Source organism: Salmo salar, chromosome 02 (genome assembly GCF_965601325.2).
Source record: "Salmo salar chromosome 02, fSalSal1, whole genome shotgun sequence".
In the NCBI taxonomy this organism is placed as follows: Eukaryota; Metazoa; Chordata; class Actinopteri; order Salmoniformes; family Salmonidae; genus Salmo; species Salmo salar.
In genome coordinates this window covers 57,040,507-57,064,664 of record NC_138292.1, presented here as the reverse complement: position 1 = coordinate 57,064,664, position 24,158 = coordinate 57,040,507, and the positions used below count along the sequence as shown (strand labels likewise).

At 41.6% G+C, this 24,158-nt stretch overlaps 1 pseudogene across 1 annotated transcript; it reads right to left on the bottom strand.

Moving 5' to 3' along the window:
- Positions 1-588: 588 nt before the first annotated feature.
- Positions 589-24,158, bottom strand: LOC106588085 (integrin alpha-M-like; annotated as a pseudogene). The gene is made up of 26 exons (XR_014382777.1): positions 24,030-24,158; positions 20,988-21,131; positions 20,704-20,857; positions 15,871-16,006; positions 15,569-15,645; positions 15,196-15,319; positions 14,910-15,052; positions 14,539-14,672; positions 14,138-14,335; positions 13,885-14,015; positions 13,544-13,698; positions 12,857-13,023; positions 12,526-12,648; positions 12,301-12,371; positions 12,040-12,181; positions 11,524-11,622; positions 11,221-11,300; positions 5,227-5,304; positions 5,047-5,125; positions 3,266-3,373; positions 3,137-3,178; positions 2,890-3,017; positions 1,592-1,721; positions 1,453-1,482; positions 1,243-1,353; positions 589-1,147 (listed from the first exon to the last, which is right to left on the bottom strand). The product of XR_014382777.1 is annotated as an integrin alpha-M-like (transcript).

Sequence of the window (24,158 nt, the reverse complement as noted above, 5' to 3'; positions counted from 1 at the left end):
TTTAATTGTTAATGGTTGTGATATGAGAGAATTGAGGATGGATCAACAATATTGTAGTTACTCCACAATACTAACCTAAATGACAGAGTGAAAAGAAGGAAGCCTGTACAGAATAAAAATATTCCAAAACATGCATTCTGCTTGAAATAAGGCACTTAAGGAATACTGCAAAAAAATCCAACACAACACATCACTGACTAACACTCGTCATATTTTCAAGAAATGGTGGTGACTGCATCATGTTATGAATATGCTTTACTGAGCTCTTCAGTAAGGCCATTCTACTGCCAATGTTTGTCTATGGAGACTGCATGGCTGTGTTCTCGATGTTATACACCTGTCAGCAACAGGTGTGGCTGAAATAGCCAAATCCAGTAATTAGAAGGGGTGTGCACATACTTTTGTATATATAGTGTACATCTTACAGTATAATGTGAAACACAAAATAATTAAGCTCTTTGCCAATGTACATTTCTCTAGCAAGAACATAGTAATTTAAATTAATGACATTACAGCAATCATACAATAAATAAAAAAGTTTACCTTGACATAAACATTGAAACAGTATATATTAGATATAACACTGAATCACTTTGGTCACATTTTATTAAAACATCAATGTCCATGAAACAACTATTTTTGAAAAAGTATTTCAGACTTAATCACATATCGAGTGATATGCGTTGTTCTGTGGTCAGGTCAGACTCTATTAATTCATATAACAATTCATCTCTATCTGAGTTTTTTTCCCTTGGACCTCTACTACTTTCTCTAACCTGCTGCATTAATTATCTTAACCTGCTGCGTAAGTTCTCCTAACCTGCTATTAAAAAGTCCCTTCCATATGGAAGTGGCAAGAAAAGAGTTTCTCTACTCCATTAGCCTGCTTCTGACACTGACACATCCTGTTTCTCTTTTGGTCCCTCCCCTACCGCCTCACTAGTGGGGAAGCCATTGTTTTCTGTTTGACTGTCGTCAAGGAGAAGGTTTGACTCCACTGCTCCACTCTCAGGATCTCTCTCAGGCTGTAGCTTTATCTCTGATATATTAACATTGGCTGAGCAGCATCATCTTGCTCGCTCTGTTCCCCTTCATTCTCATCTTTCTGTGCATTAACAACATGCCATTTTCTCTTGAAACATCCCAGCTGAGTAGAAAGGAAAAACAATGTGAAGAATGTGAATCAAAGTGTTGGTCCTTACAATGCAGAAGCAAAGGTTCTGTCGCAGCATTGATACTCACCATATACATGACCATTGTGATGATGATCAGGAGAAAGAATCCTCCTCCTATTCCTGTCCCTATTATAAGCTCTGTTTGTGGAGGAATGATGATCTCAGCCTGAACATCAATCTGGAGGAATACATTTTGAGACAATGAGTGATGAATGGACAAGCAATTTAAAAACAATTCTTATACAGTAAACCAGTTTCCTTCCACAAATGGAATTACCTGTGTTTGGTGGAAGCTTGAAGAGTTATCCTAATGAGCAAATAAATACATACAAAATTGATGCTTTTGTGAATCTTTGCTCAAGAAATATTTATATCTTTGTGGAAGAAAGTTTTTTTTTTTTTTACAGGAAACTTACCCTTGGGTCACTCGCTGTCTGGACATATCGTTTTTTGTCATAGCTGAGTTTCACAAAACTGATGAAACTGACTGTTTCTCTATCCCCAGTGAATTTCTTTGGCAATGACAAGCTCTGTAGAGTGAGATATTGTTAGTAGAACTAGGTGGTCATTTTACATTAAGTAAAATTGTGTTACTTTCTTCAGTTCTTTAAAAGTATTTTGTGGTAGTAGAAGAAGTGTTCTGATTTCAGATTTAAATAGCAGAGAAGTAAGAGAAAGCTCTACGTTTTTGTCTAACTTGTTGGGAAAGTGGTCAAAACAGCAGATGTTTCAAAAAGTTGTTGATGTGGTTACTAGAACAGCTGTCTGATTTCAGATTTGAATAGCAGAGAAGTAGATCCATATGTTATTATGTCTAAGTTGGAATAAAATGCTCGGAAAGTGGTAAAAATGTCAGACTGTAAAAGTTGACAGAAAATGTAGTCGATGCAGTAACTAACAAAGCTGCATCATTTGATAGGTAGAAGATATTTCTGTTCTGATTTTACATATGAAAAGCAGAGAAGTAGACCAAAATGTCATACCCTCTAAGTTTTTGTCTAAGTTGTTGGGAAAGTAGCTGATTTGTCAGTCACCGTTTACTCATTGTCTCATGCTTAGAATGTGTTCACCCAGTGCTATTCATTTAAAAGTTCTATGGCAGTTAATAAGCCAAGCAAGTGACACGTTCCTACGTCATACTTCCGTGTTCATATCCCTGGTCTTTTACATGGGCTTCAAGTTTATATCATAAAATCAGATGCATTTCATGATGCTTTTGCGATGAAGATTATTGCGCTACAATTTTGCCCATTGAAGACCACTCAAAAGCCTACAGAAGTTAAAAAAATCTACTAGGCTATTTGCCACGTCTGTTGCATGGCGTACTCAACAGTGGGAAGTCAACTTAATGAATGAAGTTGATGCTGTTATTAAGACATCTGTATCTCTTGATTTGTATAATAGAATGTTGGAATTCATGGGAGTCTGTAACAATGGAACTTTTAGAATGTTGAAGAAATCCCATGGAAGTAGATGGAGGACAAAAAACTCAATAGTTTAAAAAGTAAAACATATATCAATAAATTGTAGGCAAGCACACTGGTCCTGACCACTCTGCACATTTTAAAGTTTGAATGGCGTTTCTAGCTTAAATGGTGTAGCGTGCTAATGAATAATAAGCATGACAAGGATTTAAAGGGGGATGTTTGCTGTCCCAAAGTCTCGTTAATTATTAGCATGTTGTTACTCTGTACCATCATTTGTTCAAGTTGGCTTAATACAGACCAATGCATGTTGATCGAGGTCCTCGAAGGAAACATTTCCAGACAGCACAAATGTAACTGTCAAAAACGTATCCAAAAGGAAACTTTCACACTCAATGGATTTTTCTGGAGAGCGGTACTGTAAACACAGCCAGAACAAAATGTGTGTTTCAGTAACATGATTACTATACTGAGTTGTAACCTGCTTGGATAGGTTACCAACAATGTCAAGAGTGAGTGGCATATTTCAATACTCACCTCTGTTGTTGAATTGATAATCTTTCCACATTGAGTACGGTTCTTCAAAGAAAAGAAAGGAAACTCCTTATTGAAAGAAATTGTGGCAGAAAAATGTCAGCATTTTCGTAAGCAATGTGAACAGTTTACCTGTAAGACAGATATTTGGTAGTCCTTTAATTCAAATCTGTGCTCAAGCTTAGTTGGGAAAGTGAAGGTGACTGTGATGGGTACAGGCGTAAATCCTATGTTCTGCACCTGTAAACAATGACACATTCAATCAACCAACCTAACAATAACATTTCTAACATATACCTAAGCCCCCAAAAGAGCAAGCCTAGGGTGACAGACAGTAGAGGCTGCTGAGGGGAGGATGGCTCATAATAATGGCTGGAACGGAGCAAATGGAATGGCATCACAAACATGGAAACCATGTGTTTGACATATTTGAAACCATTCCACTGATTCCGCTCCAGCCATTACCACGAGCCCGTCCTCCCCAATTAAGATGCCACCAACCTCCAGTGGACTGAGAATATGTTTATATGCACACTTATAATTCAATATTAAACTGATTATGGCAATACTCAGTTTAGCATTAGCCATGTAAACACCTTTCTCTGATTATCTTAATCAGAGTAAGGTCATGAGCGAAGTAAGTGTAAACCTATTAAAACACCTAGATTTTATTTGCAATGTTTCAAATTATTGGATCATGTAAACACCTTCAAAGGGATACTGTGAGAGAGCTATGCTACTGTACCTGTAGACTTCCAGTCATTGCGGTAGCCAACACTAGTTAGCATTGGCTCGCAAAACGAACAGTAACTCCCTTCGTACTGCACGCAGAGACATAACAACTATTTCCCCGAGTTCATCCGACTCTGGGTGAGAAGAACAAGAATCTTGCAGTATCCCTTTAATGGTGTATCTGTATCCTGTGGTGTATCTGATCTGCTCATTTGCTATCATGAGCACCGCAAGCATCCCTCTGTGTCGCGAGTGATGCGAGTCCAGAAAATCTTAACGTATGCATCTTATAATTACTTTTCACATACACACTTTATACACTGAGTGTACAAAACATTAAAGGACACCTGCTCTTTCCATGATATAGACTGACCAGGTGAATGCTATGATCCCTTATCCCTTGTCTCTTGTTAAATCCACTTCAATAGGTGTAGATGAAGAGGAGGGGACAGGTTAAAGTATTTTTAAGCCTTGAGACAACTGAGACATGGATTGTGTGTGTGCCCTTCAGAGAGTGAATGGGAAAGACAAAAAATCTAAGTGCCTTTGAACGGAGTATAGTAGTAGGTGTCAGGTACACCGGTTTGTGTTAAGAACTGCAAGACTGCTGGGTTTTTCACGCACAACAGGTTCCTGTGTGTATCAAGAATGGTCCACCAGCCAAAGGACATCCAGCTAACTTGACACAACTTTGGGAAGCATTAGAGTCAACATGGGCCAGCATCCATGTGGTACGCTTTCGATGCCTTGTAGTGTCCATGCCCCGATGAATAGAGGCTTGTTCTGAAGGCAAAAGGATGTGCGTGCAACTCAATATTAGGAAGGTGTCTTTAATATTTTGTACACTCAAATTCAAATGGGCTTCCCAAAAAGTATATGATCGCTATGATAGAACATATTTTTTAATTGTCGATTTTCTGACATTTTCAAAGTCCCATCAGGTAGCCTGATTATCAGCTGTCCATGTAAAACGGATTGTAAGGGACATTTTTATTTTCGCAATTCATTTAAACGTTTTAATCAAACTATTATATTATTAATCAGAGTATTCACAATAATTATTATTGCATGCATGTAAGTGGTTTGAGTAACAATAAAAGTATGTTTTGTTTTTAGAGTATAAAGACACAGAACATTTCCCTCACATCGTGTGAATCACACGATAGCAGTTGATTGTTTACCTCATATACATTCACCAGTCTTTTAGGTGATGTGTCCTCCAGAGTAAAGTTCATGTATGTGGTGGAGTCTTGGGGAAGGCTTCAACAACAACAAAAATATATAAGTCAACTTGATTTTATTCAATTCACTTGGGAGTCATTCTCAAACAAAATATCAAGTATAGGCTTGTGAAGACTTACGCTTTTGCTACCAGGTCAACTGCAAATTGAACAGGGATGGTCCTGGTAAGGGAACTATTGGTTGAGTTTCCATTGTCACTGTGAATAAAGGAAAGGCAAATGCATGTTTTGTGTACATAAATAGAATGCTATGAAGTCCTTCAGCTAATTGAGTGGAAGGTATTGAGGTTGTATTAAACTAGTTAGTTTTAAGCAATGTATGTTCAATAATTCGACAACATGGGGAAATGAAGGGTGTTTCCTGGACTGATTCTGTCACGACTTCTGCCGAAGTCGGCCCTCTCCTTGTTTGGGCGGCGTTCGGCGGTCGACGTCACCGGCTTTCAAGCCATCGCCGCCCCATTTTTCATGTATCCATTTGTTTTGTCTTGTTCCCTGCACACCTGGTTTTCATTCCCCAATCAATGTATATGTATATATTCCTCTGTTCCCCATCATGTCTTTGTGTAGGATTGTTTGTGTTACGTGTATTTTGATATTGTGGATATTGTTATTGTGGATATCTCCCAGCACTCCCGCTACGGTGCCCATGAAGTTGGGAGGGGCTGCGCATAGGGAGGCTGGAGGAGGGGCCTTCACGTGCACCATCTGTGGCCGCAGAGGGCACACTGCCGGTCGGTGCCGGGTTGGTCCCTCTGGGAGTCGAGGCAGCAGGCAGGGCACTCTGACGTCACCCCAGGTGAGTATGCACCACTCTGATCCAGAGTCCTCTGTTGTTCACTTGTTTGTACCCGTTTGTTTCCCTGAGTTCTCCCCGCATTCACAGCATAACTTTTTAGTGATAGGGGGCAGTATTCGGAAATTCGTGATGAATGACGTGCCCAAATTAAACTGCCTGCTACTCTGTCCCAGAAGGTAGGATATGCATATTATTAGTAGATTTGGATAGAAAACACTCTGAAGTTTCTAAAACTGTTTCAATGATGTCTGTGAGTATAACAGAACTCATATGGCAGGCAAAAACCTGAGAAAAATCCAACCAGGAAGTGGGAAATCTGATGCTTGTAGTCTTTTCAAGTCATTGCCTATCTAACACACAGTGACTTGGGGTTCATTTTGCACTTCCTAGGGCTTCCACTAGATGTCAACAGTCTTTAGAACCTTGTTTCAGGCTTTTGCAGTGAACAGAGAGCGAACAAGAAGGCCTTGAAATTGGTGACATGAGTTCAGTGGTGCGCATTCACGTGAGAGGTCGCTGTGTTCCATAACGTTTTTGAAGACATTGGAATTGTCCGGTTGGAATATTATGGAAGATTTATGCTATACATCGTTTGACATGTTTCTATGAACGTAAATATAACTTCTTTTGACTTTGTCGTGAAATGTTCGTTGCGCTTCCTTCATTTGGAGTAGCTTACTGAACGCGCTAACAAGGAGGTATTTGGACATAAATGATGGACTTTATCGAACAAAACAACATTTATTGTGGACCTGGAATTCCTGAGAGTGCATTCTGATGAAGATCATCAAAGGTAAGTGAATATTATAATGCTATTTATGATTTTAGATGACTCCAAAATGGCGGGTATCTGTATTGCCTGCTGTTGTTTTCTGAGCGCTGTACTCAGATTATTGCAAAGTGTGCTTTCCCCGTGAAGCTTTTTTTAAATCTGTCACAGCGGTTGCATTAAGGAGATGTTTATCTATAATTCTTTGAATAACAGTTTAATATTTTATCAACGTTTATGATGAGTATTTTTGTAAATTGTTGTGCTCATTCACCAGAGGTTTTGGAGGCAAAATATTTTCTGAACATCATGCGCCAATGTAAAATGGGGTTTTTGGATATAAATATAAACTTTATCGAACAAAACATACATGTATTGTGTAATATTGAGTCCTAGGAGTGTCATCTGATGAAGATCATCAAAGGTTAGTGCTTAATTTTAGCTGTATTTCTGGTTTTTGTGACGCCTCTCCTGCTTGGAAAATGGCTGTGTGGTTTTTCTTGTTTAGGCTCTGTCCTAACATAATCTAACTTTATGCTTTCGCCGTAAAGCCTTTTGAAATCGGACAATGTGGTTCGATTAAGGAGAAGTTTATCTTTAAAATGGTGTAAAATAGTTGTATGTTTGAGAAATTTGAATTATGAGATTTTGTTGTTTTGAATTTGCCGCCCTGATATTTCACTGGCTGTTGATAGTGTGTACCGTGGGTGGGATGCTAGCGTCCCAGATGTCCCATAGAAGATACGACGCTCGTCGATTCAGGCACAGCTGGGAATTTTATTGACAGAGCGTTAGCACTTAGTTTAGGGATCCCCATTATTGCTGTGGATAGACCTTTTCCGGTTCACGCTCTGGATAGTCGACCATTAGGGTCCGGGCTAATCAAGGAGGCCACCATCTCCCTGGCCATGGAGATGCAAGGGGTTCATGATGAGAGAATCAGTCTCTTTCTCATTGACTCTCCTGCGTTTCCCCTGGTACTACGCCTTCCCTGGTTGGCTCATCATAACCCCACCATTTCCTGGCAACAGAGGGCTCTCACGGGGTGGTCGCGAGCGTGCTTGGGGAGGTGTGTAGTGGTTTCCGTTGGTGCTACCACGGTGGAAAGTCCAGACCAGGTCTCCACCGTGCGCATTCCCCGAGAATATGCCGATTTGGCTCTCACCTTCTGTAAGAAGAAGGCGACTCAATTACCACCCCGTCGACGGGGGGATTGTGCGATAAATCTCCTGGTAGACGCTGCACTTCCCAGGAGTCACGTGTATCCCCTGTCGCAAGCGGAGACGGTGGCTATGGAGACATATGTCTCCGAATCCCTGCGTCAGGGGTACATTCGGTCCTCCACTTCACCCGCCTCCTCGAGTTTATTTTTTTGTGAAGAAGGATGAAGGTCTGCACCCGTGCATTGATTATAGAAGTCTCAATCAAATCACGGTGAGGTACAGTTACCCGCTACCTCTTATCGCCACGGCGATTGAGTCAATGCACGGGGCGCGCTTCTTCACTAAACTGGATCTCAGGAGTGCGTACAATCTGGTGCGTATCCGAGAGGGAAACGAGTGGAAGACGGCGTTTCGTACCACCTCAGGGCATTATGAGTACCTCGTCATGCCGTACGGGTTGATGAATGCTCCATCAGTCTTCCAATCCTTTGTAGACGAGATTTTCAGGGACCTGCACGGGCAGGGTGTAGTGGTGTATATCGATGACATTCTGATATACTCCGCTACATGCACCGAGCATGTGTCCTTGGTGCGCAAGGTACTTGGACGACTGTTGGAGCATGACCTGTACGTCAAGGCTGAGAAATGCCTGTTCTTTCAACTGTCCGTCTCCTTCCTAGGGTATCGCATTTCCACATCAGGGGTGGAGATGGAGAGTAACCGCATAGCAGCCGTGCGTAATTGGCCGACTCCCACCACGGTAAAGGAGGTGCAGCGATTTTTAGGGTTTGCCAATTACTACCGGAGATTTATCCGGGGTTTTGGCCTGGTGGCTGCACCCATTACCTCACTGCTGAATGGGGGTCCTGTACGTCTGCAGTGGTCGGTTGAGGCGGACAGGGCTTTTGGGCAGCTGAGAGCTCTGTTTACCTTGGCTCCCGTGCTGGCCCATCCGGATCCCTCTTTGGCATTCATAGTGGAGGTGGACGCGTCAGAGGCTGGGATCGGAGCCGTGCTCTCTCAGCGCTCGGGCACACCACCGAAGCCCTGCCCCTGTGCTTTCTTCTCGAAGAAGCTCAGCCCGGCGGAGCGGAACTATGATGTGGGGGACCGGGAGCTGTTGGCTGTGGTTAAGGCTTTGAAGGCGTGGAGACATTGGCTTGAGGGGGCTAAACACCCTTTCCTCATCTGGACTGACCACCGCAACCTGGAGTACATCCGGGCAGCTAGGAGACTGAATCCTCGTCAGGCAAGGTGGGCCATGTTCTTTACCCGTTTTGTGTTTGCCCTGTCCTACAGACCACGTTCCCAGAATGTTAAGGCAGACGGACTATCCCGGCTGTATGACACAGAGGAGCGGCCCATGGATCAGACTCCCATGCTCCCGGCCTCCTGCCTGGTAGCGCCTGTCGTGTGGGAGGTGGACGCGGACATTGAGCGGGCGTTGCGTACTGAACCCGCTCCACTCCAGTGTCCCGTCAGACTTCAGTACGTTTCGTCTGCTGTCCGTAACCAGTTGATCTATTGGGCCCACACATCACCCTCCTCTGGTCATCCGGGGATCAGTCGGACGGTGAGCTGTCTGTCTGGGAAGTACTGGTGGCCCACCTTGGCTCGGGACGCGAGGGTTTATGTTTCCTCCTGCTCAGTGTGCGCCCAGTGTAAGGCTCCTAGACACCTGCCCAGAGGTAAGCTACATCCCTTATCCGTTCCACAACGGCCATGGTCACACCTGTCGGTTGATTTTCTAACGGATCTTCCTCCCTTACAGGGGACCACCACGATCTTGGTCGTTGTGGATAGTTTCTCTAAGTCCTGTCGTCTCCTCCCTCTGCCCGGTCTCCTTACGGCCCTACAAACTGCGGAGGCCCTGTTTACACACGTCTTCAGGCACTACGGGGTGCCTGAGGATATAGTGTCTGATCGGGGTCCCCAGTTCACTTTGAGAGTCTGGAGGGCGTTCATGGAACGTTTGGGGGTCTCAATCAGCCTTACCTTGGGTTTCCACCCCGAGAGTAATGGGCAGGTGGAAAGAGTGAACCAGGATGTGGGCAGGTTTCTGCAGTCCTATTGCCAGGACCGGCCGGGGGAGTGGGTGGCGTTCGTGCCCTGGGCAGAGATGGCGCAGAACTCGCTCCGCTACTCCTCCACTAACTGCTTCCTCTTTCAGTGTGAATTGGGGTACCAGCCAGTTCTGCCACCATGGCATCGGAGTCAGACCGAGGCTCCTGCGGTGGATGAGTGGTTCAGACGCGTGGAGGAGACCTGGGAAGCTGCCCATGGTCACCTCCATTAGGCCGTGCTGCGCCAAAAGACCAGCGCGGATATTCACCGCATTGAGGCCACGGTGTTCGCACCAGGGGACAGGGCCTGGCTCTCGACCCGAAACCTGCCCCTCAGCCTGCCCTGCCGGAAGCTGGGCCCGCGGTTTGTGGGGCCATGCAAAGTCCTGAGGAGAGTGAACGAGGTATCTTACAGGTTACAGCTTCCCCCCGATTACCATATTAACCCCTCGTTCCATGTGTCTTTCCTCAGGCCGGTGGTGGCTGGTCCGCTCCAGGAGTCTGAGGTACAGGAGGTTCCTCCGCCCCCTCTGGACATCGAGGGGGCCCCGGCGTACTCCGTCCGTTCCATCCTAGATTCAAGGCATCGGGAGGGGGCCTTCAGTACCTCGTGGAGTGGGAGGGGTACGGTCCGGAGGAGAGGTGCTGGGTTCCGGTGGCGGATGTATTAGACCCTGAACTACTGCGTGAGTTCCACCATGTCGGGGGGGGTACTGGCACGACTTCCGCTTTCTAGCCATCGCCGCTCCATTTTTCATGTATCCATTTGTTTTGTCTTGTTCCCTGCACACCTGGTTTTCATTCCCCAATCAATTTATATGTATTTATTCCTCTGTTCCCCATCATGTCTTTGTGTAGGATTGTTTGTGTTACGTGTATTTTGATATTCTGGATATTGTTACGCGCATTACTTTTTGTCTATGTTCCGTGTTTTGGGCACATTTTATGTTATTTTTGTGCTGTCAGTTTGACCGGAATGAAAGTGCGCCTGTTCACTACACTCTGTGTAAAAAGTGCACCTGTTCACTACACTAACCTCCCTGTGGCTCAGTTGGTAGAGCATGGTGTTTGCAATGGTGTTTGGGGTTGTGGGTTTGATTCCCACGGGTGGCCAGTAAGGAAAAAAAAAAAAATGTATGAAATTAATTGAATTGTATGTGTTCACTACTGTAAGTTGCTCTGGATAAGAGTGTCTGCTAAATGACTAAAATGTAAATGCTCTCCTGCACCTGACTTTGCCTCCAATACACACTCCTAACAGAATCTAAGCTCTCGTCTAGCTACATCTCTAACATGTTCACACTGGAAGCAGATTTCTACCTCAGTCTGATGACGGTCATCTCCATTGTGTTGTTCCAGTCGTATGTATTAAAAATATGGAATTTACTGGTGAACACTGCCTGGAAATGAAAATGGCATAGTTCAGAAAAAATAAAGACAAATTCAAAATTGATTAAATTGAATTTTTTCCTGACAAGGCATATATCACTCAAAGATCAAAACTGTTTTAATGACATTGAGTTACTGCTTTGTCACTGCTTTTAGCTCTGAGTCTATCATCGAAGGACAACATTTTAAAAGCTTTACCAGTGGATTCACGGGTATATCTAAGTAATCACTCACTGTAGTTTTACTACGGTAGACAGGGAGGCTGACACTGCATGTAGTTCTGTCCATTTCACCTCCCAGACCACCACAGCTGAACACCGTTCTCCTTGTAGACTATGGAATACAGACATGTCAAGTGTGTAAATAAATCTGGTTTGTACATCTGAGTCACTGACATAATCTAAAATAAACAAACAAGCATGTTAACAGTCTAAAGAATTAAGAAATTCAACACTTAATATGTTGCTACATTTTATGAATAATTAGCACATGTAGTGAACATTTAAATGTTTGTCGGAAAACTGATGTTTAAATTAACGTTCTCCTATCCTGGTTCTGCAGTCCCACAAGATGAGCAAGGCAAGCTTTTGTTCCAGCCCAGAAGGAACACCCCTGATTAAACTACTCATCAAACCCTTGTTTAGCTGAACATGTTTTAGGTCTCCAGGTTTGAATAACACTGGTTTAGATGAGAGCAAGAAGAAAACATCAGAATGAATTACACAATAGATGGAGGGGTGTCGGTATTACCTTCAGAAGATGCATCATGGAGAATGAGAGGCCAGGAGGGTAGAGGAGAGTTAGACTGGTGTTGTAGGAGTCATCCCCATGATTGGACAGTCTTATAGTCACGTTGAAGTAACTCTGGTCCACCACTAATAAAGTTGATGTGCTGATAAGAGAGACAAAATACATACAGTCAGAGAAAACATGCTTTTTTTGAGCAGTCAGTAATTATTACAGCTACAAACAAGTTACTTTATGTTGCCTCTATGTTTATCAGATACTTACATAAAGTTGAAATCCACCTCAAGCTCTGCCAAACAGGTTTCATTTTCTTTGCAGTTCTTTTCAAAGGGCACCTATGACGAATTCAAGACAACTGTGAATGTGTTTAGATTACCTGTTTTCACAGGTCTTTGTCTAAATTACAGTACTCAGTCCAAAGTCATTGCTAGTACTGTTGATCATTGTAAGTGAACAGGTTTAAGTCAGACCCAGAATGTATCTTCGTACCTCGACCACAGCCTGTGTAGGACTGTCAGTATTCAGAATGGCAGTAAGACCCTCTTGTTGGCTTTCAGATTGAGAAAAATTAAGTTGGATGATTATGGGCGATAATGTGTCGATCACGCATTGCTGGAAGAAAATAAAATGTGGCATTAATTTCCCTATCCATAGTCCTGAAAAACCCTCATTCTTATCATCACTGAATAAGATCAATACACAATAATTCAATAATAATTCAACAACCTAACAACTTAACGTTATTCATTAAATCCCCTCCTTACGAGAGACATTATGGTTGTTGTATTGTTGCATAGCTACAGTATGTCATTGTTCATACTGTCATGTAGACTGAGTGGTTGAAGCAGGTCCGCTCCTTTCTCAGCTCCACTGTAGAGAGAAGTCTTCTGGCCCCTTTGTTCGTGTCACTGTAAAAGGCTCGGCTCCTCTGTCTCAGTGGATCCACATCCAGCGAGTAGGAGACGTTCATCCCTGCACTCAGTGCCCCTGGAAAAATACACAACAGTCTGAAATGGCTTCCTTATCAGGGTGAGAAGTTCTGAACCTCATGGTTGTCTGCTGATGAACACCATTAAAGTAGAAAGCAGAGATGGAGTCAAGACCTTAACTCTCGTGACCCAGATCCCGACCAAGGCCGAACCATTCGATACACTTGGACTTCATCTTCACCACAAGTTGGTGGCACCTTAATTGGGGAGGACGGGCTTGTGGTAATGGCTGGAGCGGAATAGGTGGAATGGTATCAAACACATGGTTTCTATGTGTTTGATGCCATTCCATTTGCTCTGTTCCAGACATTATTATGAGCAGCCTCCCCTCAGCAGCCTCCACTGGTCTTCAGACTAGGAAGAGACCAAGACACACTTATTGTGGTCAATGATTTAGCTATTCACCGAGGCTCCGACCTGGACCACCAAGGCTACAATTATGTGGTTTCAGATCATGACTCCATTTCTGTTGGAAAGCACAATGCCTTTAGTGTTCCTAAAGTTCTGAGAGTTCTTACCAGCTTTACTCTTTGTTGCCTCTGCCATGTTGAAGCAGGCTGTTAAAGTGACCACGGGGGAAATGATCTCTTTTGCCAGACAGTCAGATCCATCAGTGCTGATCTCCGAAGGATGGAAGTGGAGATGAGCAGAGATGCTGAGGACCGGTCTGGACCTGTGAGCGATCGAGATAAAGATTGGGATGTTAGCCTACATTGTACGATGTTGGGTAACACCGCCCACACCTCATTGAGCGCAGCCACCGTTCAGTGCAGATCGCACCCTAGTGGGATATTTTTACTGGTTAAACAACTGTGTGTTTAAACCAGCTGTCTTTTCTTATCATTTTTTGGACTCGTACCTCAAGACAACAACTGCGCCACGCGCTCCTACAACGATATCAGTCAGTCCATCCTCACCCAGGTCCATCTTCCCATCAATTGACTGGCCAAAGAACTGGAGCTTAGATCTCATCATCACAGCTGAGATGCGCTGCAATAAGAAGACATACACATTTAATGAAAAGCCATTGATATTGATATCCCAGGAGGGATGTCTGTTTTCTTTAATCATGAAGGGTTTCTTTTAATGATTTCCATCTTCGTCGGCCTCACCTGGCTGAATTCAGGGCGGATCCCCTTTAGCTTTTCACCCAGGTAGATGTACACGGCCCCCCTGTGATCATCCTCAAGTGGAGCGCCCACAGCTACATCCTTCAGCCCATCTCCATTCAGGTCTGTGAGAGACGAGATGGAGGAGCCGAATCTACCTTGAGACAGCACTGAAACATTCATCTCCATCCTCAGTTCCAACTAATAACGGAAGGGCGAGGAGAGATCACATGAAGATAAATCCATATTACACTGTCTTTTTGTGCAGTATTATTGAAGATGATGGATATTTATATCGAAATGAATATATTTCGGATTCCAGATCACCTTGTCCCTGATGAACATATACAACCAAAAAATCCAGAATTTGAATCTGATGTTCAGAGGTTCACAGTTCAGCCCACCTTATCACTCAGTGTGTAGACGTAGATCCTGCCCTCTTTCGGAGGTTGGTGAAACGTTGGTGCACCCACCAGTAGGAAGTCTGTGTTGAGTCTATGTCCACAGATCACAGCTCTGCCCCGAAGTAGGAGCCCATCTGAGAAAATCAAAACTTACATTCATACAAAGAATGGTTTTGAAATGTTCAAAGAAGTCCTCTGGTTTTGAATGGAACTCATAAGTAAACATAAAAAGTGACATCATGTGTTCCTCTTTACTATCAGAGGAGTGATTCAACCTTTGAAGTAACCCCAAAAGCTGGTTTCATGCTGTCCCTATTGTATAACTTGATTCAGATACCACACTGCTTGCAGAATTAGCTAATGTTACCAACCTGTTCTCCAGGCAATCTTTGTGCCACAGTCCAGTTGTTGTTAACCTTGTGAAAAAGTAGGATCCGTCCCATGTGTTCAGATCTTGGTGCTCCGGTAAAATATAGAAGGTTCTCATTCTTCTTCCCAACAGCTACAGAGTATCCTGTAATAACAATGAAGAAATGTAGGTCCATTGTAACTACACTCCCTTCACTGAAACATCTGAACTAACAGAGCCTTGAAAATAGTGTTTGTTCAAATTCACATTTGAGCAATATAATTTTGTTGAGCTTAATATTCCATTACCCATATAGGAATCTTTGTCCAATGTGGGGTCCTGAATTTCCCTTTTCTCTGATCTCAGACCCTCAGTCTCAAAGAGAGATCCACACCAGTTGTTTGATCCCACTGAGCCCAGAACCAAGGTGTCCTGTAGAGGAAATAAAACATTGGGTCATATTGTATGACATTTATTAATAAGCATTCATTAACTATATACTGTGTCTATAAACTAGTTTCAATGGTGGTCATTACATTTATACATTCATATTTAAGCATTTACAAGGATTTGTAGCACAATGTAGAAGCATTGTAGTAAACATTTTAAAACAATTGATACATATTACAAATGAACATTTAAGATGATAAAACATGCTGGACATACTATTGTGTATCTCACCTTATCAACGTAGACAGCACTGAACCCACTCTGAGACATCTCCTTAGTCAAGTTTCCAGCCAGAGCAGTCTTGGAACCTAGAACATATGGACACTGATATAACTAGCGATACAATAATACTTCTACTGTGGAATTTCTTGAGTAAGGTGTTATCACTAAAAATAAATACCAGTATATTTCAGGAAGTGACCAGTATTTCCACTTCAGTTTTTTTTTAAATGAATAGCAACTTTCAGTTGACAGGGACTTTGCTGAAAAATAAGGAAGTAGTAGTAAGAGTTTATCTGAATCCGGAGTTGTACCTTCAAAGTTGAAGATCTTTTTTTGAAAGTTGTCTAGGATTCCTTTTAGTCCGTTGTAGTCCTCGATGAGGAAAGTGTTGTTCTCTTTTGGCTCTGATGCCAGGGACTTTAGTTTCGTCAAATCGACATTCCTGACCTGCCAAGAAATATATCACTTGAGGACAGGAATTATAGTGATGTCTAATTTTCTTTTCAATATGAATGATATTTAAACATTCACATCACAGTGGTCTAAGACACTGCATCTCAGTGCTAGAGGTGTCATTACAGACAACCTGGTTCAAATCCAGACTGTATCACAACCGGACATGATTGGGAGTCCCATAGGGCTGCGCACAATTGGCCCAGTGTCATCCGAGTTTGGCCGCTGTAGGCCGTCACTGTAAATAAGAATTTGTTCTTAACTGACTTGCCTAGTTAACCTGTTGGGGCTAGGGGGCAGTATTTGCACGGCAGGATAAAAAAACGTACCCGATTTCATCTGGTTACTACTCCTGCCCAGTAACTAGAATATGCATATAATTATTGGCTTTGGATAGAAAACACCCTAAAGTTTCTAAAACTGTTTGAATGGTGTCTGTGAGTATAACAGAACTCATTTGGCAGGCCAAAACCTGAGAAGATTCCTTACAGGAAGTGGCCTGTCTGACCATTTCTTGCCCTCCTTGATCATCTCTAACAAATACAGGGGATCTCTGGCATGACGTGACACTTCCTACGGCTCCCATGGGCTCTCAGAAGGTGGGAAAAAGCTGAACGATGTAATTCCATCCCCAGGCTGAAACACATTAGCGCGTTTGGCAAGTGCTCTATCAGAGGGCCATTAGACTGAGGCTCGTGCATGAGGGGATAGCATGCTTTTACTTTCACTCTCTTTGTAATAGAAAACGATTTCCCGGTCGGAATATTATCGCTTTTTATTACGAGAAAAATGGCATAAAAATTGATTTTAAACAGCGGTTGACATGCTTCGAAGTACGGTAATGGAATATTTAGAATTCTTTTGTCACGAAATGCGCCATGCTCGTCACCCTTATTTACCCTTTCGGATAGTGTCTTGAACGCACAAACAAAACGCCGCTATTTGGATATAACAATGGATTATTTGGGACCAAACCAACATTTGTTATTGAAGTAGAAGTCCTGGGAGTGCATTCTGACGAAGAACACCAAAGGTAATAACATTTTTCTTATAGTAAATCTGACTTTGGTGAGTGCTAAACTTGCTGGGTGTCTAAATAGCTAGCCCTGTGATGCCGGGCTATCTACTCAGAATATTGCAAAATGTGCTTTCACCGAAAAGCTATTTTAAAATCGGACATATCGAGTGCATAGAGGAGTTCTGTATCTATAATTCTTTAAATAATTGTTATGCTTTTTGTGAACGTTTATCGTGAGTAATTTAGTAAATTCACCGGCAGTGTTCGGTCGGAATGCTAGTCACATGCTAGTCACATGCTAATGTAAAAAGCTGGTTTTTGATATAAATATGAACTTGATTGAACAAAACATGCATGTATTGTATAACATAATGTCGTAGGGTTGTCATCTGATGAAGATCATCAAAGGTTAGTGCTGCATTTAACTGTGGTTTGGGTTTATGTGACATTATATGCTAGCTTGAAAAATGGGTGTCTGATTATTTCTGGCTGGGTACTCTGCTGACATAATCTAATGTTTTGCTTTCGTTGTAAAGCCTTTTTGAAATCGGACAGTGTGGTTAGATTAACGACAGTCTTGTCTTTAAAATGGTGTAAAATATTAATATGTTTGAAAAATTTAAGTTTTTGCATTTTTGGGGTATTTGAATATCGCGCCACGGGATTACACTGGCTGTTGAGTAGGTGAAATATGAAATATGTTTGTTGTGAAAACATGTTGATATCTATGTTCCCGGACAGATTTCACTTGGTCTCCCAAAATAAGCATTGGGTAGCTGCAGGAACAGGGTTGGAGAGCCCATGGCATAGAGAGTTTGGGCGGAAGCTTGACTAATGTGAGTGAAAAAAAATACCAGTGGGAAAGTGGCCTCCATTCGCTATTTGAGTGCATATGGATGACATGTCTTTTTTTTCTTGCCCCTGTTCCAGCCCATTTGACAATAGGCCATTCTAAATCAAAACTCATTTTACATATTAGCAAAGAAAATATTTCATTGAGAATAGTCTGATGGGGCGAAAATATGATCACTTGATGAGAGAACAGCGTTTGTAGCCTGAGACAAGGAACAGAGCGCAAGCTTGTTTTGCGACTTTCTCAAATCATCAATAGCCTATAGTCACATCATGTAGACCATATATCTTTTGGTTTCTAAGGCATTCTACGGTTTGTATCATTCACAACTAAAGTTACCGAATAACTACAAATCTAATTTATCGTACAAGTTTCAGATGATCACGTTTAAGCTCAATATAAGCCATTTCATATGCGCACTCTCGCTCTGGAATGGGAAAAATGTCCTTTCTATTATAATTTGCTAAGTTCAATTATATAATTCTTACTATAACATCATATAATATAAAATAATGGCAAGGGACTTAAGCATATATTGTCTCCTAAATGAACAAGCCTACAGCCAGAGAACATACAGTAGGCCAACTCATATTCTGTTATTCTGAAATACATTTTCTTCATATCATGATGTTTCTTTAGACCTGACTAAAATAAACAATGTATTTATTGTGATGGTGTATATTCAATTGATTTATTAGACTTTAAAATGTAGAAGTTCCAAAGGTGCGCATCAGCGGCTTGTATATGGCTTGTATGTGTGGAGGCCTGGCGATGCCAAACATGTTTATGCTAATTAATGGTCAATTACCGTGAGACCGGCATACTTTTGCATGACAATAACTGTCTGACAAAATTTCATGCCCGCCTATGCCCTTCATTATTGACTTTCAATAAACCAGTTTCCGTGCTGTGAAGTGAACGGAAGCCCGATTGGCACCAACAATATGTTCAATTGTCTTAAACAGAATTTTCGAGTTGTGGGAGTTCTCATAGATCAGGGTAGAAAAGTAGTTTGCTCTTGCATCTTTAACCACAACATTGTAATTTATCATCAGATCCTTCATTATCTCATAGAATACTTGAAGTTAGCAGGCTTTCCTTTTATGTTCATCATTTTTTTTAAACACTTTTTAAGGGTAACGAGTGTGGTCATCTAACCAAGATGAGACTCTGGCAGACAGTTTATTCTTGGTTTTAACTGGTGCCACTGAGTCAAACGTAGCCTGACATACAGTATGTAATTGAACCTGTTCAGCAAATCATTGTGTGATGACACAGAACAGGTTCCTTAGTAGAGGATTAAAAAGCATTTGTAAATTTACTAGCAGTTGTGGAGGTATTGATGGGAGTGGGAACAGACACATTTTTAGGTGGGGGGAAGCATTTTAAAAGCAATACTGATGTGGTCAGAGACACACACATCAATAGTTTCCAAGTTATCAAAATTCAGACCATAGAACAGCACAAGATCAAGAGTATGGCCTTTGTTGTGTGTAGGCCCTGTGGCATGTAGCAAAAGTGTAGAGAATCATTATATCAGCCAAACCGCTGTGAAATATATATATTTTTGCGACTTTCTCAAATGACAAATAGCCTATAGCGGCAGGTAGCCTAGTGGTTAGAGCGTTGGGCCAGTAACCGAAAGGTTGGTGGATCGAACAATGTGAAAATCTGTCGTTCAGCCCCTGAACAAGGCACTTAACCCACTGTTCCTAACTTTCATTGTAAATAAGAATTTGTTCTTAATTAACTGACTTGCCTAGTTAAATGAAGGTTCAATTTAAAAAAATTCTATTGGTTTGTATCATTCACAAGTAAAGTTGCCAAATAACTATAAATCTAGCTTATAGATAGAATAATTTAACATTGTGCTACATGTTCTAACAGGTTAAAGATGCACTTTGCAGAAATCACTCTGCCATTTACTGGTTGTTAAAATTCTTAAAGTTCGCTTAATTTCAGTTTGTCACAAAACAAGCAAATAAAGTGTAGAGAATCATTGTACCATCCAAACCGCTGTGAAATATATTTTCCATTACCAAAAATATTGTATTTTCAGCTGTTTGAAGCTGGTGTACAAAACTGAAAGTAAAAGGTGCTAAATCGAAACTTAAAAACGGGGAGCATAGAAATAGCGCACATAGAACAGATCTGCTTCTTAGACTTGCTTTCAATGAGAATGACAGATCTATAACCAACATTTCTATGTGAAATTGGTCCATTGCCCAAAAAGGTACATACATTGTAGCTTTAAAAAAACTCCCCAGCTAGTGCATTATTTGGGAAACACACAAGAATGTAAGCAGCATACATTGAAATCATACATTAAAGCACTAACACTGGTATACACTGGTGATTAACTAGTCGAAACGGCCATATGCCAATATATTTGCACCTCGGTGAACTTGAAAATGTACCTCAACCCTAATTGTCCCACAACAATTTATGGTAAATCGAGAAGATAAAAACACTGCTGCTTTAGCATTAGCTAACTAGCATGAGGATGAACAAGGCAGTTTAATAAAAAAATAGCAGTATATCAATCTTCTACATTCGCCGTAGATTGTTGTGGGATAAGTAGCAACACAGCGAAACCTTCCATCCCTGGATTGAGGTACATTTGCAAACCATTTCACTTGAAGTTCACAAATATATTAGGCTTTGGTTGTTTCAACTAGGAGGAGAGCATACCTTCTAGTCAACATGTTTCGGCTAGTGATCAACAAGCTGTAGTTATGGAAATGAAACAGTTGAAATGGAATTAAGTCATTCAATTGTGTGGTGTTATGTAGGGGATATTATAGGTATTATAGGACTTACCCCGATGACAAAGCGGATTATGTTTTTCTCATCACTTCTTTTGATAGAGTTTAACCTTCTATCACTATCACTGGGATTTCCATCTGTCATTATGACCAGTACTTTAGTTGCATCTGCGGTGGCGCCGGCAGCTTGGTTTTCAAAAATGTTGTTCCTGAAATAGATGTATTCAAACAACAGATCAAGCTATCTTTCTTACACCACAATCCCCTTTGATCAGATTCTGAGTATTCGGTCAGAACTTTGAAAGTAAAACTGATTAATAATGATCAACTGTGACCTACAAGACAAAGTCTATTGCCTTATGTGTGTTGGTTTGTTCAGCCATTTGCTCTTCTTTCCTAAGATTAGTAAAGGCTCTCCCCTCTTGGTAGTCATTGAAATTTGAAAACTGTTCTGGCTGTTGCTGAGAACTGAACCGCTGCGAACTGTGATTTAAAAAAGAGGAAAAGATGACTAATATTGATTTCATACCATACTTTCCATGCAGCAGCGTGGGTATTGCGCATACACTCTTAGAATTAGTGGTGACTCGAGGAACCCTGAAGATCCTCAAGGAACCCCTGGAGTTCCTCAAGGAACCATTGCTAGTCAATGGTTCATATTTGCACCTTCGGTTAGATCAGGGGTTCTTGGAGGAACCTTTAATGGTTCAATGTAGCATTGGGTTCGTGGAGGAACCCTGGAGTGGAGGCGTGGTTTAGTATGGGCGTGGCTTTAAGATACTGTATATATTTTTCTAGGCCACCCGTAAGAGTAAATTTCACTCCTGTTTATCTGTTCTGCTGTATTGTTATCAGCTTTGAAGGTCAAACACAAATATTTTTGTAGTGTCAATGAGGCTTACAGAGGTGTTCCTCAAGAGCAAATGCTCTTCCAAAGTGGGAATAGTTGCCACTTTATTACTATATGTAAACAGATTTGTTAATAGTATTAGCATTATATTGAAATATATACAGTTTAAGTTAAAGTTTACATACAGCTTAGCCAAATACATTTAAACTCATGGTTTCACAATTCCTGACATTTAATCCTTATAACATATCCGGTCTTAGGTCAGTTAGGATCACCACTTTATTTTAAGAATGTGAAATGTCAGAATAACAGTAGAGAATTATTTATTTCAGCTTTTATTTCTTTCATCACATTCCCAGTGGGTCAGAAGTTTACATACACTCAATTAGTATTTGGTAGCATTGCCTTTAAATTGTTTAACTTGGGTCAAACGTTTCAGGGAGCCTTCCACAAGCTTCCCACAATAAGTTGGGTGAATTTTGGCCCATTCCTCCTGACAGAGCTGGTGTAACTGAGTCAGGTTTGTAGGCCTCTTTGCTCGCACACGCTTTTTCAGTTATGCCCACACATTTTCTATAGGATTGAGGTCAGGGCTTTGTGATGGCCACTCCAATACCTTGACTTTGTTGTCCTTAAGCCATTTTGCCACAACTTTGGAAGTATGCTTGGGGTCATTGTCCATTTGGAAGACCCATTTGCGACCAAGCTTTAACTTCCTGGCTGATGTCTTGAGATGTTGCTTCAATATATCCACATAATTTTCCTAATTCATGATGCCATCTAGTTTGTGAAGTGCACCAGTCCCTCCTGCAGCAATGCACCCCCCACAACATGATGCTGCCACTCTCGTGCTTCACGTTTGGGATGGTGTTCTTTGGCTTGCAGGCCTCCCCCTTTTTCCTCCAAACATAACGATAGTCATTATGACCAAACAGTTCTATTTTTGTTTCATCAGACCAGAGGACATTTCTCCAAAAAGTACGATCTTTGTCCCCATGTGCAATTTCAAACCGTAGTCTGGCTTTTTTATGGCGGTTTTGGAGCAGTGGCTTCTTCCTTGCTGAGCGGCCTTTCAGATTATGTCGATATAGGACTCGTTTTACTGTGGATATAGATACTTTTGTACCTGTTTCTTCCAGCATCTTCACAAGATCCTTTGCTGTTGTTCTAGGATTGATTTGCACTTTTCACAGCCAAGTACGTTCATCTCTAGGAGAGAGAACGCGTCTCCTTCCTGAGCAGAATGAAGGCTGCGTGGTCCCATGGTGTTTATACTTGCGTACTATTGTTTGTACAGATGAACGTGGTACCTTCAGGCGTTTGGAAATTGCTTCCATAGGATGAACCAGACTTGTGGAGGTCTACAATTTTTTTTTCTAAAGTCTTGGCTGATTTATTTTGATTTTCCCATGATGTCAAGCAAAGAGGCACTGAGTTTGAAGGTAGGCCTTGAAATACATCCACAGGTGCACCTCCAATTGACTCAAATTATGTCAATTAGCCTATCAGAAGCTTCTAAAGCCATGTAACGGGTTTCGTCGGAAGGAGTGGACCAAAGCGCAGCGTGGTAAGTGCTCATGATTTTATTAACAATGAAACACTCAAACAAAAATAACAAAACGAAAAGCTCACAGTTCTGTCAGGTACAGAAATACAAAACAGAAAACAACTACCCACAAATACAGGTGGGAAAAGGCTGCCTAAGTATGATTCCCAATCAGAGACAACGATAGACTGCTGCCTCTGATTGGGAACCACAAAGAAATAGAGAGCATAGAATGCCCACCCCACATCACACCCTGACCTAACCAAACAGAGAAAAATGGCTCTCTCCGGTCAGGGCGTGACAAGACATGACATAATTTTCTGGAATTTTCCAAGCTGTTTAAAGGCACAGTCAACTTAGTCTATGTAAACTTCTGACCCACTGGAATTGTGACACAGTGAATTATAAGTGAAATAATCTGTCTCTAAACAATTGTTGGAAAAATTACTTGTGTCATGCAAACAGTAGATGTCCTAAACGACTTGACAAAACTATAGTTTGTTAACAGGAAATGTTGAAAGATTAGTTTTAATGACTCCAACCTAAGTGCATGTAAACTTCCGATATAATATATATAAATATTCAAGGATTTCATCTGCAGTGTGAAACTCAAAATGATGACCAAGAATGACATTTATGCTAACGTGGGGCCAAAAAGTGCCTATCTGAAAGCCACGTCTCCAATTGGCCACGCCTCCAATCTGATAGGCTGCCCCCACTACAAATATATTATTGAAAAGGTTCAAAATGTAACTCCTCCCATCAGAAAAAGGTTATGGTTTGAACCTTTACACAGGGGTTCCTCCAAGACCCTTTTAAGAAGATGTTCCTCAAGGAACCTGTTTGAACTGGAAAGGTTCCGCCGGGGTGGCAACTCAAAAGGTTCTTCTAGGCACCTTTACTTCTAAGAGTGTAGATAAACAGATGCATGTTCAGCAACCTCACGAGCATGATTTAAGTTATGAGCTTTAAAATCGAAGAATACCTTGATTGAGGAGTTTTTTAGGGTTGTCATGATATTGTTTATGAAACCTTTGTTCTTATAAAATTCATTCACTGTCATGCTTCCTGATCCGTCAAAGAGGAAAACGAGGTCCACTATTTTCTTAGTACA